The 16,035-nt window shown below is 38.5% G+C and overlaps 3 protein-coding genes across 12 annotated transcripts in view; 1 reads left to right on the top strand and 2 right to left on the bottom strand.

Moving 5' to 3' along the window:
• Positions 1-16,035, top strand: part of LOC135257884 (NADH dehydrogenase [ubiquinone] 1 beta subcomplex subunit 1-like) — a 417,122-nt gene that overhangs the window by 178,971 nt on the left and 222,116 nt on the right. The window lies entirely within an intron of this gene.
• The window catches only part of hmbox1b (homeobox containing 1 b), a 424,932-nt gene that overhangs the window by 237,595 nt on the left and 171,302 nt on the right, over positions 1-16,035 (bottom strand). The gene's annotated exons all lie outside the window — the stretch shown is intronic.
• The window catches only part of riox1 (ribosomal oxygenase 1), a 148,896-nt gene that overhangs the window by 50,800 nt on the left and 82,061 nt on the right, over positions 1-16,035 (bottom strand). The gene's annotated exons all lie outside the window — the stretch shown is intronic.

Raw genomic sequence — 16,035 nt, 5'->3', positions numbered from 1 at the left:
CGCATTCACTCTGTGGTAGCAGTAAAAGACGATGCACCTAACGAAACGTTGTCAATGCTTTTTCATAATTTCTTGGAAAACACTATTATTATTGAGGACTTCTGGGCATAGCTAAGCAAATATGTTTGCTGATAGACCTATCTGACATCGTTTTCTGGTGTAAGACAGAAGCGGATAGAACAGTATCATCGATTTACTGTCTCTGTCTCTATCTATTGAAAACAGGTAAGATTTCATCATTGCTATGTAAGTATTAGGCCTACTGCTCAAAATATTTCAGTTATATACATTATTTTTGAAATTGAGTGTCTTTAAATAGGTTAGTGGTATTTTATAATGAGGATATGTCACACTGTAATGTAAGCGTTAGTTAGGGGTGTAATAGTTTTTGTGACGCGTCATGATTTACCATGCAAAGCAGCTAACGTTAGCTAACGTTAGAAAAAAAAAACGCTACCACAATGCGGAACAATTAACATTACATTACATTTACATTACATTCATTTGGCAGACGCTTTTATCCAAAACATTCATAATAACTATCTTACCTTTTAGCTATGACCTATAATTTTACAGACTAAATAACTAAATACAATTTATAAATCTATCAAGGAACCTCATCACTTGACACTTGGCTACTTGATGCTGTTGCAGACAATGACAGATCATTTTAGTAACTTACAGGCCACCGTAGTTTCTCCTACGTCAGTGGAAAGGGAGGGGTGGGGGTGGGGGGGAGGCTTTCAGTTGGTTGCAATCCGCAACCTCACCGCTAGATGCCACTAAATCCTACACACTGCACCTTTAATAAGAAAGTTTTATTTTTTCCATGAAGAGTTTAAGGAAAAACACATTGATAATATTCCTTAACTAATTTAAACTGAAAACCTCCCTGACTTAACCTGCCTGAAATAAACACCTCAAAAAACACAGTAGATATTCCTTGACAAATATAAAAAAAGAGAAGGGTGAAAGGAGAGAGATATCAGAATTTGGTTGGATGTAGAATTTTACATAAATACCAAAAAAAATTATTTTCCATCATAATTTATCAACATATTTTATTTATCATGAATTTTATTCATGCCTGTAGAAGTATAGTTGAATTATGACGAATAATGTTGATTTTTAAGATAATATTAAACTTGTTGCGCAATGCCCCTAGTGGTCGGCACGCCGGCGTGCCTAGATTGCTCAGCTCAGACATTCATTGGTCCTACAACCAAACAATGAGTTGAAAACAGAAACTCTGTGTTCTAGTTTCATTAGTAGACGATACAGGACAGAAATGCCAAATACAAAGTTTTGCAGCGCCACCACTGTCGTGCTGGTCGTCCATACAAGACAAAGCCAACAATAGTCGAAGGTATGCCAGTACAGCTGTGAAAAAAATGCTTCTCACTGAACACTGAAATGAACAAGAGGAATTTTTCAAAAATGATAGCATGCCATTCTACTGTCAATATCTGCAACTAAATATGGAATAAATATACAACTTTACCATTGGTTTTACGAGTAGAGATGTTCCTTTCGGTCATATATTGTCTTTAATAACCTGTTTGTGAAATATATGCTCCTTTTGATGCCTGGGTACCTTCCAAAATAGCTGTACGTAATACCACACATATTGTTAACGGTGTTGTCGCTATTTGTAGTACAATCTGGCTTGATCGACAATCTATCCAATAGATGACAGAATAAGCTTTCTAACAATCTATAATATGTCTAATTTTACTTTTGGAATAGCGTTTTATAGTGCAGCGTAAACTAAAGTTTCGTCTCATTATCGCTGCATTACGCATTCAGTCTGTGGTAGCAGTACAGAAATACATATGAGAGTTAATTATTACACATTTAGGTACTGTACCGCATTATGTGACAATGTTTTTGCATTATTTTTTAATCAGATATCAATGTTTCATCTTACATGTAAACTTTCATAAGGGGCTCATTTATATGCTTTATAATGGACAAAAAGCATTTTATTCATTTTTGGAGAGATTTTGGTTTCTGGACCCCTTAATATTTTAGACTACTGTACTGATGGAAAGCTAGTAATTCCCACTTGAAAATGATGTAACAGTGAGTTTCTTGAGTCAAACCAGATTTGTAGTGAAATACATGATTATGTTGTGATTTACAGCAATTTATACATTTTGGACAGATCTGGAGACACTGGGTACACTGCTTACAGCTTAGTTCTACAGATCCACCCTTAGATTTTATGAATTTGTGGTCAAGGAGTTTTTGATCCAGGACATGTATAGTTTAACCTGTTGTATATATGGGATCTCTCAGTATTTCATTGCAAATTAAACAAAAGCAAATTCATTTTTTGATTTTTTACCCAGACAATTGCCTTTGTGGCATTTTTTTCTTCCTAAATTATGAATATAAACGAATCTAATAGTAGTTGTAAATGGTACAAATGTCTTGCTTCATTTAACCCCTCTTTTTTGCTCAAAGTCTTTTTATTGGTATTCAAAATCATACAACGTACAGTACAGTACATTTGGATAAACACAATAAATCCCCCCCCATGTTTGTGCTCCAGCAGAGCCCCATCCCTATTATAGTATTATTGTACCATTTAGTAATCAAACAGAATCAATTATAAATAATTACATACACATATAAATAGATTCAATGTGACAAAAATCATAGGTGAGACACAAATAATAAAATAAATAAAATTAATAAATAAAATTAAAAATACAATAACAATGGAAATAGATGATAATATATAAGTAGTATAAAATAGAAAAAAAAACACATACAAAAATATAAAATAAAATTTAAAAGTTATAAATAAATAAGTAAACTATATATAATATGGGGTCAGTAGTTGAATCTGCAATATCAGTGGTGTCCATTATTTTTATATAGGTTAAAAATGGTTGCCATATAGCATAAAATTGTAGAATAACGAATTTTCTCCAGTGTCAAATGATGTATAAGGTCTTTGATCCATAGCTTAAAGGTTGGAGTAAATGTTTCCTTCCATTCAAGCAGTATGAGTCGTCTAGATAAAAGAGATGCAAAGCCTATCATATTTTTTGCCTGGCGACTAAGATGTATATCTTGTGGAGCGACTCCAAATATTGCAGTAGTAGCAGAAGGCTCTATGGATACTTCCAAAAAATATGGAAAGGTTTTAAATATTGATTGCCAGAAACAATTTAGTTTTGGACAAAACCAAAACATGTGTGAAAGGGTGGCTGGTGCTTGCCTGCATCGATCACACATAGGATCAACACTAGGCATGAATTTAGCTAGCTTTACTTCAGACCAGTGAACAGTCTAAAGTGACCAGTGACCACTGACGATGTAAAACCTTAAACTGGATAACTATGTCGTAAGCAAATTGAAGAGGAATGTATCTAAAGCTTTCTTCCAAACTTCATCAGGCAACTTTGTCCCCAGATCTTCCTCCCATTGATTCCTTAACAAAGTCAGGGGTTCCAGAGGTTCCTGAGTTTAATAAGGAGTAAACTATTCCAATAGACCCTTTGGAACATGGATTAAGTTTCAAAATGGAATCTAAAAGAGAGCTGGGAGGTTGTGATGGGAAATACGTGGAGGATGCTGATATAAAACTGTGGAGTTGCAAAAAAAAAAAAAAAAAGAGAACTGGGGATATTAAACTTTAGCCTTAGCTGATCAAAGGACATGAAAATATTATCAATAAACATATCTCTTATTGTGGTGACCCCTCTTTTAAGCCAAACATCAAAAGCTCCATCTGTAATTGATGGTGTAAATAGGTGATTTCTCACTATAGGAGCATAGATTGAGAGGTCGTTGAGTGAGAAAAATCGCTTGAATTGTGTCCAGATCTTAAAAGAATGTTGCACGACCGGATTTGGAGTGTACCTGGATATAGGTTCAGATAGGGGGCGTTTTGAGCGGAGCAGGGCATATAAGGAAGTGGGGCCACAGGATAAGTTGTCCAATTGTAACCATTTGGGGGCAGTGTCATGGGATGGAAGCTCCTTCCAATATAACATACTCCTTATGTTAGCAGCCCAGTAATAGAATTGTAAATTAAGGAGAAAAATAGTCCGCCGTGTTGACGGTGCCGCTGTAGCATGCCTTTACTTATTCAAGGGTTTTTCTTGTTCCAAATAAATTCAGATATCAATTTGTCAAAAAAAAGATTTTGTTAAAAAGATAGGAATGCATTGAAATACATATAAACATTTGGGCAGCACATTCATTTTGATTGTATTGATTCCTCCTAATGATAAAGGTAGTAAACTCCAATGTTCCAAATCTTGTTTCAGGTGAAGTAGCAGTGGAGGGAAATTAGCTTTAAAGAGGTCTTTAAAGTCATGTGTGACCCAGATTCCTAAGTGCTTAAATTTGTGTGTACTTACTTTAAGGGGGAATTAATTAAATGCAATCAATTTGGCTGTATTATTCACTGGCATGATTTCACTGTTTTGTACATTAACTTTATATCCTGATAATTTGCTGAAGTCTTCTAGTAGATTAAGTGTTTTTGGTAGGCTAGTTAAGGGTTCAGATAAGTATAAAAGCATGTCGTCAGCATAAAGGGATACTTTATGCTCCAAACCATTTCTCTGTATTCCCTTAATGCCAGCTTCACCACGCAGCGCGATCGCTAATGGTTCGACTGCAATAGCAAATAAAAGGGGCGGCAAGGGGCAGTTCTGTCTAGTGCCGCGACAGAGTGGGAAGTAGGAGGAGAGATTGCTGTTTGTTCGGACATCAGCCAGTGGGGAAGAGCAGAGCACCCTTATCCAAGAGACAAATCTTGAACCGAAACCAAATTGCTTGAGGGTATAAAAAAGATAATCCCACTCCCCCCGATCAAATGCCTTCTCGCTGTCAAGCAATTTTAATATTTCTGGAATATCTGGTGGAGTGGGGTCATAGAGGATATTAAATAGGTGTTGTGTATTAAAGCCTGTTTGATCATCAGATACAATTAAGGGTAAAACAGTTTCTAAACGGCAGGCTAGCATCTTGAAGAGAATTTTACTGTCTAGATTTAAGAGTGAAATAGGGCAAAATGCGCTGCATTCCAAAGGATTTTTATCTTTTTTAGGGATAAGTGATATAACTGCCTGTTGCATGGTTGGAGGAAGGGAGCCAGTAATAAATGATTCTTCAAATACAGAGAGCAAAATCGGGGCAAGTTGGTTGGGGAACCCATCAGGTCCCAGAGATTTTCCATTTTGCATGGAATTGATTGTATTTGTAAGCTCCTCTATGGAAAATGGTTCTTCCAGACCAACTGCAGTCTCATTATTAATTACGGGAATTTCTAATTTTCCAAAAAATGAATCAAACAAAGAGTCATTCCCAAGAGAATGACTGGATACAACTTTGAGTAGAATTTGTGAAAATACATATTCATCTCTGAATGATCTATGTGCTTGGTGCCCAATTCATCATTTATCTCAGCTATAGATCGATCTGTGGTTTTTTGATGGAGCTGATAAGCAAGAATCTTCCCAGTCTTTTAGCCAAATTCATACGTCCTACTCTGTGTTTTATTAATGAGGTTATCGGTGCGTCTGGTTGATAAGAGGTTGAACTCAGTTTGAAGGGCTAGCCGTTGTTTAAATAAATCGTTAGATGGGGCAAGAGCCAGTGTTGCATCTAAATTTAGAATATCGTTTGTTAATTGCTCAAGTCTTGCGTTATGACGTTTTATGAGTTGTGCATTGTATGATATAATTTGTCCCCTGAGGTATGCCTTCATTGATTCCCACACTATTGAGGGAGACATCCCTGGGGTCTGGTTATGTTCAAGAAAGGAGGTTATATCAGTTGAGATAAAATTTACAAAACCTTCATCAGAGAGCAATAATGAATTGAGACGCCAAGGACGATAGTTGGTGTGAGAAGTTGGTATACGTAGGGTCATCAATAAAGGGGCATGGTCTGAAATAACTATTGCCTGATATTCACACTTACTCATTAATGGAAGAAGCTTCTCGTCCAGAAAGAAATAATCTACGCGTGAGTATGTCCCATGAACAGGTGAGAAGAAGGAATAGCTTTTAGATGTAGGATTCTGAAAGCGCCACACATCAGATAACCCATTTGTATTGAGAAATAACTGGATTGCAAGGGCTGCTTTGGAAGTGGCCCCAGTTTTTGGTGAACTACGGTCTAGGGTAGTGCACAATTCATATCCCCTCCGAGAATAAGATAGTGTGTATCCATATTTGGGAGATGGGAAAAAGAAATTGTGAAAAATGAGTTGTCATCCCAGTGTGGTGCATAAACATTAGCCAGGATGACTGGTGAAATGGTAAATGGACTGCATTTATATAGCGCTTTCATCCAAAGCGCTTTACAATTGATACCTCTCATTCGCCAGAGTAGTTAGTAGTTAGGGGTTAGGGGTTAGGTGTCTTGCTCAAGGACAATTCGACATGCCCAGGGCGGGGTTTGAACCGGCAAACCTCCGACTGCCAGACAATCGGTCTTACCTCCTGAGCTATGTCGCCCCTATACGCCCCTGGTGAATTGTATAGTCTGTTTACTACAATTATGTAACGTCTTGAAGAGTCTTTTTAAACCTTTGACATAATGAATGTTCTTTTGATAAGGATTGCTGCCCCTCTGGACTTGAAATGAAAATTAGAGTGATATGATTGACCAATCCATCCTCCCCTGACTCGAAAGTGATCAAAAGTTCGCAGATGCATTTCCTGAAGGTAGGCTATCCCTACATTAAGTTTTTCCAGATGGGATAGTAGTTTTTACGTTTAACTGGGTGATTTAGAGATTTAACATTCCAACTTACAAAGGTTACATCGCAACTGGCTCATCCACTTGGAAAATGTAAGTTAGCCATGGTCTTATTTAAGAGAAGAAAAGATTAAAGGCATATTGAAATTTAACGGACTTAAGTTTTCTAGAACACTGAAAGGACCCATCAATAAAAACAATAAAAGAAAACAATAAAAAAAAGAAAATCAAGTAAGTCTGGTACAATAAGTTCCCAACCCCCATCACCTATCAGAACGAGGTGACTCTGAAACCCCTCGCAAAAGTATCCACACCTTTAAGTGCTTGTAAAGGGATGCACTAGCCCAAATAGACAAGACCCTGCTGTATATAGAGCATAATCTAATGTAAGACACATTGAACTGCAAGTTGGTATATCTTAATGTTTTCAACCCAAAAAGGAATATATTATATATGTAGGATATGTAGTGTTTAGATTTTGGCCTTAGAGAGGGAATCAGTGAATAAGAATGTGGCCTGGCCTCCCCGTCACAGGACACCATATCGGGGGTCGGAGACCCTACATGCCTAACATTTCCCTTTCCCATGTCCTCTTTAAGTTTGAATGCAATCTTTAAGTAGGCCAGTCCTTGTCATAAATTAGTCTGACCCCCCTTCCCTTCTATCCTACACCTTAAATCAGCATCACCCAATCAGGGCAAAACATCCTCAAGCCATGCTAGGTAAGGTATTTAAGATTTCCACAGGAAAAAAGTGTTGTGTTGCGTTGGTGTCAGAGCCTTGAAGAAGTCTTCCTCTTTTTATTTTGGTGGTGGTTCCTTGGTTGTGTGTTTTTAGCTGGTTTCCTTGTGGCGCTTATACTGGAAGTGGGTGATACTTTGGCAAGGTCTAAATTCTAAATTCCCGCGTCACTTTTTAAACAAAGCAGAAATTGGCCCGATGACACTTTCTGATGCAAAGCTCAAATATACTATCATATTGTGGTTCCGATACTGCTACCGCTTTTGCATTAGCACAGATTCCAGTAGGCAGAATCTCTCAACTACACCAGTGCATCCAGTACACTGTAGCCTACCCTAAAGAGCTGACCAAAAATTTTACTGTATTGGAAAAACAAAAGTAACATTAAGCCTATTTGGGCTGCCAGTGCCACAGTCATAGCAGGCAAATAAGTGAATGTTATAATTAATGGAAATGATATTAGCCATATTATCCAGCTTTTTAAACATTGATACTAGTCACTTACATGTATTTTGGTCATTAATCGAAACACCCCCTGTCATTAAAACAATAAATAAGCTAAAAAAGCATTGTTGGAGCCATTTATGTTATGAGAAAAAATGTTAGTGACATGTTAGTGACACCTATAGGCCTTTTAGTCATATAGGTGGAAATGGAACCAGGCCCTAGGGCCCATTTGGAAACACTTGTGTCAAGGGCTCATTAGGAAACACCTGTGTCAAGAACCTGATAGACCAAGATGCCAGGAGAGATATAGTTTTCAACCTTACACATTAGATTCTAAAGTTGTACCATTTAATTAAAATTTACCTCTTTGATTTTGTTTGTTATTCAGAAAACTTTGAATTTATTGTCATCTTTAGATCTACAGTATACAACAGAAGTGAGTACACCCCTGTGCAATATCACTTAAATGTCAAATGATTTAAAATTGTATCACCTTACAGTAATTGCATTACTTCTAAGTTGAACAGTAGGGTATTTGCTCTTACAGTTTAGATTTACTATATTAAAAATACAGGCCCCACAGTAGGAACTCAATGCAACAAAAGTCAGTACACCTTTCATTACTGAGATTCAAATCTTTTATTTTTTCAATACTTCGTATGTCTACCTTTATTTTTGATGACAGACTCAATCCTCCTCGGCATGGAGGATACCAATATTGCAAAAATTTCTGGAGAGATGTTCTGCCATTCTTCAGAGACAATTTTTTTCAGCTGCTCTTTGCTGGAGGGGTTGTGTTGCTCTACCTTTCTCTTTAAAATACCCCAAAGGTGTTCTATTGAATTCAAGTCAGGCGACATACTTGGCAGGGTCATAGTTATCACTTTTTTCTTCTTTAGAAACTCTTTCGTGATTTTGGCTGTGTGCTTTGGATCGTTATCATGTTGGATTATATTCCTCTTCTGCCAAGATTCTGGAGACTGGGAGTCATCTTGTCAGCCAGTATTTTGGTATATCCACAGGCATTCATGGTGCCATCTATAAATGTCATCTCCCCAACACATTTTGCACTCATGCAGCCCCAAATCATCACACTCCCACCTCCGTGCTTCACTGTCGGGACTATGCATTCACTGTGGTAGTCCTGGCCAGGTTCACGCCAAACATGCAGGACCCCATCTGAGCCGAACAAATTTATCTTGGTCTCATCTGACCAAAGAATGTGCTCCCAATATTTGTCAGGCTTTTCATGTTCTTTAGCAAAGTTTAATCTTGCAGTTTTGTGCCGAAGAGTAAGCAAGGGTTTTTTTCTTGGACGCCGTCCATAGAGGTTGACGTTGTGCAATGTCCTTCGCACCGTCTGAGCTGTCACAGAAACTCCGATTTCCATTGATAACCCCTGTGCCAAGTCTGAAGCAGTTGCCCGTCTGTTTTTCAGAGCTAGAGTGTGCAAGCAGCGCACTGTCCGTGGCGTCATTTTAGGAGGACGGCCACTGCGGCTCTGATTAGTGGTACTATGGCTCATTCTATACCTCCTGATTACTGCTGCAGCTGTGTTTCGACTGATTTTTAGTTGGTCACCGATCTTCCTGTATCCTTTTCCATCTTTGTGAAGTCTCACAATCAAATTTTTAAATTCCTCTGGCAATTACTTTCCATGTGGAGCCATGATGCAGACATGCAGACAGACACAGCCCATAGGTCCAAAATTGAGAACGTTCCAGTGTTCACAGGTCATTTTATAACCATGTTCATGCAATTAGGCTAATTGGAAATCGCACATGTACTCAATTTTGTTTCAATGATCACAGGTTTTCTAACTTGTGTGTCAATGATCACAGGTGTATTCACTTTTGTTGCATTGAGTTTCAACTTTGAGGTCTGTATTTTCAATATAGTCTTTCTAAAGTATTTGTTTTTGGTTGTTCATAAGAGGAAATACTCTACTTGTCAACTTAGAAATAATGCAATTATTGAGAGGTGATACAATTTTGAATCATTTGACATTTAAGTGATATTGCACAGGTGTGTACTCACTTCTGTTGTATACTGTATGTAAATAGGTCTATTTCATTTATTTTCGAGGGTATTATTATTTATTTGTGGCAAGCCATTAACACAAAACATTGCCTAAATTCATTCAATGAACTGAATTCAAAGCCGGGATGAATATCTGCACACATCTAGGATCTGCGACAAGAGAAGAGAAGATACACTTTTATTGAACCCTGTGGGGTAATTCGTCCTCTGCATTTGACCCATCCTTAGTTACCTAGGTGCAGTGGGCAGCTGTGCTGCGCCGGGGGACCAACTCCAATTCTGAGGCAAGTGCCTTGGACAAGGGTACCTGCAGGAGCGCACCTGACATGCATGTCTTTGAGTGTGGGAAGTAAACCCACACAGAGTAAACCCAAACTCCGCACAGAAAGGCCCCAAGCCGAGACTCAAACCCACAATATTCTTGCTGTGAGGCAACAGTGCTAACTTTGCCACCTTGCCTGCCCACCAAAACAAAGTAGGTTAAAAAAATGCAAAACGATACAATTCGAAAAAGTTTGTTGAGCTTGTCTATATGGAAATTAGAAACAGCATTTTGGAATAGCCACGATAAGCATGAATAGGCTAGTTACGATGTTTCCACCAAGATCATTTGAAAACTGCACACAGTATCAGTTTCGTTCAACAACCAATGGTTTTGCTTAACATCATTGCACACAGATTGATCAATGATGTGATGGTTTAGCTCAGGGTGCACAAAACTTATGCCTCCAGGCAGACTTGCTTTAACCCTCTGGGGTCTGAGGGTAAAATGAGGCACACAGGTGATTGTGCCATGCTCTGACATTTGTGTAAATTTCATCAACTTCATCTGCATTTGTTTTCAGCACAAACTCAGCTACAATAATATAGCAGCAGTAAGTAGGTCATAATCATAAGTGGATTGTAAATTGCTTTAAAAACACACAAACTGTAAACAGTAGTTTTGAACATGCACAGGAATGTTGTAATAAAACACACTAAACAATAGTATCGAAGTTTTTGGATCACTGAAATGTGTTCATCAAGGTCTTGGGTATCAAAAGATGACAAAATATTTTAGCAAATTCAATGAGAAATCTAAAATAAATTGCTAAAAGTTAGTGTTGTGACTACTATTTTTCAACACTAGGTGAGAATGGGAGGGCAAATGGCCTGTCTGTAATGAATATGCATTGGGTAGGAGGACCTGCCAGCTAAGTAGGCTATTCACACCTGGCCGCATGCCTCCCCCCCACTAAGACAAAGACTCAATGAGCCATTTAGAGGATAGAAACAAAGACATCTTTTGATTTTGGAACATTTATTGAAGTAAACTATATGCATGGAAGATGAGATGAGACTGGTGAACTCTTGCATCGCCTGCGTGGCCTCTTAGCTAGTGGTGAACTAGGCCGTGTTTCCTGATCAGCATCTCTGTAAATATAATAAAAACAAAATTGTTAGGAAATGTGACATCAAATCAAACTTTATTTATATAGCACATTTCCTTCAACATGTGACAATTAAATGTGCTTTACAAAAAAGGGACAAACCACTAACTAATGAAAACAAAACTTAGGAAATGTGACATAGTTACATCATATACAAACAAAGAACCAAACAAACACAACCAGACGCAGAGAGGTAGCCTATAATTTTGAGATGCAATGGTTAGAATCGTTCGTAGTGTGGGAATTTACAAGTGCGCATATTAGTGAATATTCCTACAAACACACAGAGAATGTAATACAGCACACATTTACTAATAATGTAAGCTATCAATGAAACAACATTAGCTAAACTAAAACATTGATATTCCAACTCAACTATACGCAACTCATCAATAACAATGCCTCAATCTGAAGTAGGCTAGGTCTGTTTAGCAAAGTGGTTATTTTATTGCTATTTCCCGAACTTACATACAGTATGCTAATATCGATTGTGCGAGGATACTAAGTCTTAGAATCCTAGCCACGCCACTACACGCCAGGCATGGGCTATTTATTACCAATATGATCGAAAAAAATATAGTCTACCTGCTACTTCTAACACAACCAGACGCAGAGAGCCTATAGCCTATAATTTTGAGATGCAATAGTTTGAATAGTTTGTAGAGTGGGAATTTATAAACGCGCATATTGCTGGATATTCCTACAAACACAGAGATACGTTGCAATACAGTACACATATTTACCAATATGATCATAAGAAATATACTTACTCATGAAGTTGTTCCTCAGCTGGATCAGTTCGCTGTTCGAAATGACACCGCTCTTCATCAGTGTCCGGGCGGACCGGACCTGATGAGTTGTTCACGTCTTCATCATCGCTCTCCAACAAGGCATGAAGCACGTCAAGTCCAGTCATCCGTGCCATTTTCCAAAATTAAACGAAATGTTTACCTCAAACGCTATATGCTTTGACATTCTATCCCGCTTTCGCAAGCTTGGCATTTCTCACATGGATCTCGCATCGCCCCTCCCCTAGTCCCCTTCTATGGAGAGTAATTATAATGTTGTTAACATGTGAATGCAATTTGAGCGGACTTCCTGCTGAGCGAAATTCACATAGTAATGAGTAAGGACTAACGAAGCATACATGGTCTAATTCATCAAATTTAAAACTTTTAAATCAATTCATATTATTTGCCAATGGGCGCATTGGAAAGCCGCAATTCTAAGGTTTCTGTCAATGTTTTTGTTGCGTCTGTATGATAACAGCTTGTGAAGTTAATCATCCAAATAGAAACGAAAGTTCATTTCATCTTGTCGAGCTCCGCCAGCGGAGCTCCCGACCCCAGAGGGTTAAAACATCTGCATCATTAAGTGCTCAAGTATGGGTAATAAAAGTGGACACAATACAATACGTTTAGCGATAAAATAGATGAAAAACATGTCTCTCAGGAAAAACATCTGAACAGTAAAACAGACAACTTAAGAGAGTCCATGGTAAAGCTGATAAATGAAAATGAAGAGGCCCTCAAAGACACTGCACAGGAAAGCCAAAGAAATACATAGCACAGGTATGGAAAAGGGGCATCTGAGAGCGCTATTTCAGCAGACGAAAATAAATATGAACTCTTCCAATCTGCACCAGATTCACCCCAGTAGTTTCCATCATTATTTTGGACCTATAATACATTATAAGAGGGGGAGAATGTAATGGAAAAGATGAAGGGCCTGCTGTCAGAGGGGGGGAGTATGGGGTGCGGGACAGTACCAGTTATTGACAATGGAGAGTGGATGATACCTAGAGGACATGGCTAGTGGGTGATCAAGCTGGAAATGCAAACAATCCAGGAGAAAGTTGCAGTGTTGTGATGAAAACAGAAGCTGAAAGGTCACAAAAGTTTCTGAAAAGTCTACCGCCAATCGGCCAAATCACACACCGAGTGTGGCCGACTCGTGAGACAAGACCTGGAGCATGAGGGAAGGGCCAGTGGAGGATGGTGGTGGTCTGAAAGATGTGAAAGGGAAAAACTGAACCACTCTGGTGGCACAGGCTGAATTTCAGGAATTGTTTCCCTTAGTTCATTTGAACTGCCAGGAATTGCTAAGAACTGTAAAGAGTTAAGAACTGTCATTCCAAACCACTTACGACCAGATATAATTTCACTAAACTATACTAATTTTGCAGAGGATTGGGATGGCAGGTATGCCATCCCACCAAGTTAGGCCTTGGTGGGCAGGGACGGTTTTAGTGATTTGGAGGCCCCAGGCAAAGACCAATGTGAGGCCCTTCTCCATTTTGCTTAACGCAATCATAGCTTGTGAACAAAAACTATTTGGAGGCAGCTCTTTTCAGTTAACAAAGCCACAGAACTAAAGGACAGAAAATGAGAATTCTAACTGAATAACTTCAAATGACCTTCAGTCATATTGTCAGAAGACAATATGGCAAGAAAAAGATTATAAGTGTATAATCTTTAATTCTTTCAAGACAAAAGTATAGTACATGCTTTTTGATAAAGCATTTGAACATCCACTATTCTCTAGGGGTAAAAGTCCCAGTCTGAGCGGGTGTCTGGTTTGTAGTGGGCTGCTGCTGTCTGTCGGTGTCACCTCTGACACTTTCCTCCCACACTGTAGCTGGTTCACCGAAACCAGCAGAGACAGTAACGCTAGAAGTTGTAGTAGGTGCGGTGGGTGCACAACAGGCTGAGGCAGCAGTAAGGCTGCTAACGTTAGCTAGCTCAGCTTCTTCAACTAACGGTACACCTCTTGTAACGTCAGCTAGAGTGAGAGCACCTATTATCAACCAACTTCGTTCGACAGACAGGAAAACGTAAACTGATTTGCAATTATATATGAAAAAACAGGCAAAATATCAGTAACAACCTGTACCTAGTTACGTAGGAAAAATGTCCTCGTTATCCTCCAGTGGTTATTTTTTAAAGTACTTTCGCAATTTTTTTACGTGCCGGCAAATAACTCAGAGGTGGTCCAGCGCTAGCTTTTGTTTGCTAAGGGGACGTGTACTTGTTGCTCCTCCGTCATGGGGTCTCTGGCTGTTCTATTAAAGAATTTCGTCAGTTTAGGCAAACTTTCCTTAAACTGGGCATCTTCCTTCTTCCTCTTTCTTTTCTCAAATCCACTTTGAAAACACTTCATGGTAACAAAGATAGTGACTCTCTGCCTCTGATGGCAACTCAAATTTCTACGTCATTGACTAGGTGCAAGGGCAGGAAGGTCAAGGTGGAACAGTCCATTAAATGTGAAACGTGGGTGATAATAAATATTGGCAAATATAGATATTTAATTGGATAGGCCCAAATTTACATGTAGATAGATTTTTTTTTATCTGTTACAGATTATCATTCGTTTGGAGTGACAAGAAAAGAAAAATGTTATATAAAAAAAAAAAAAAAAAGGAAACACAAATTCACAAGGCCCCTTTTGCGGACGAGGCCCCAAGCAATTGCCTACCTATGACCTATGGTAAAACCGCATATGGGCGGGGCGGTATGCCCCATACCTATACAGCACCGAGAGTTTGGCACTTTTCAGGGTTCCCCACAGAAATAACCACAGCACTAGCTAGCACTGTCAGTTAGCAAGCGTTAGCTAGCTGGACCACAGTCTGAGACCTTGTTTTTTTGTTTTGCTTAACATGCAGAGAATCGACATGGCAGTTTTTGTTACATCCATGCCTTTGTATGCCTTTGTTAGCCAGCTAGGCTGTTGGCTAGCTAGCGCAGTTAGTTGGACCACAGTCTGAGACCATTGTTTTTTTGTTTTTGTTTCAGGATCAGCAAAAATCTTCTCCAGTCTATACTCCAATCCTACACGGAGCATGGTGCAGTACCTCAGAACAAGACTGTCCGATTTTAGAGTCACTTCAACTGCATCGCCCCAGCTGTTTTATTCTCTTGTAAATAAATGTTTTATTCTCTTTGAAAAGCACATCTGTTAATGGTGTTATTTTTAAAATAAATTACAAAGAATTTTTATCCGTTGTCTGTCATTAATCACATCACAATTGTGCAAGATTTTTGCTGACTATGTCTATTGGCTTAAACTTAATACACATTTTGGCTTAATATATTAGGCTTCAAAGCCTAAGATATAAGATATACATTTTCACATTTTATGGTGCTTACGTTTGCGATTAAATTTTGGTTTAATGTACATTTAGCAATTTAAACATGTCAGCCCTGCAAGTTTGTTTCCTGAGGGTACCCCACTGACAGATAGTGACAGGTACTCTAGTGGGGCAGTGGTTGGAGGTGGAGTTAACCAGCTATTGTTCCCACCCATTATCTTCCTGTGATAAGTGTGAAAAGTTCAAGATCTTTCAAGGGGATTTTCTCTGCTACTTGATTTTAGGAGTACCAACATTCAAATAAGCAAATCTTCTTCAGCTATGTCCAGATTTCAATGTATGACACATCATTTGAAAGCTTACAATCTGTACTTTCATAATATGTAAAAAAGTGAAAAATGATCTTGCTCCACTTGAGGACCAAAACACCAGCACCTGTCACATATTATTCTAAGCAAGATTTGCTCCTAAGGTGAAAACCTTTGTTGTCGTTAAAGGAACAGAGAGGGACTTTTACCCAGCTTTTTCCCCTCATTAGCACTCGGCTAGCAAGTCGGT

Source organism: Anguilla rostrata, chromosome 6 (genome assembly GCF_018555375.3).
Source record: "Anguilla rostrata isolate EN2019 chromosome 6, ASM1855537v3, whole genome shotgun sequence".
Lineage (NCBI taxonomy): Eukaryota > Metazoa > Chordata > Actinopteri > Anguilliformes > Anguillidae > Anguilla > Anguilla rostrata.
The sequence above is the reverse complement of the archived record's forward strand: the minus strand, read 5'-3'. Positions and strand labels throughout refer to the sequence as shown.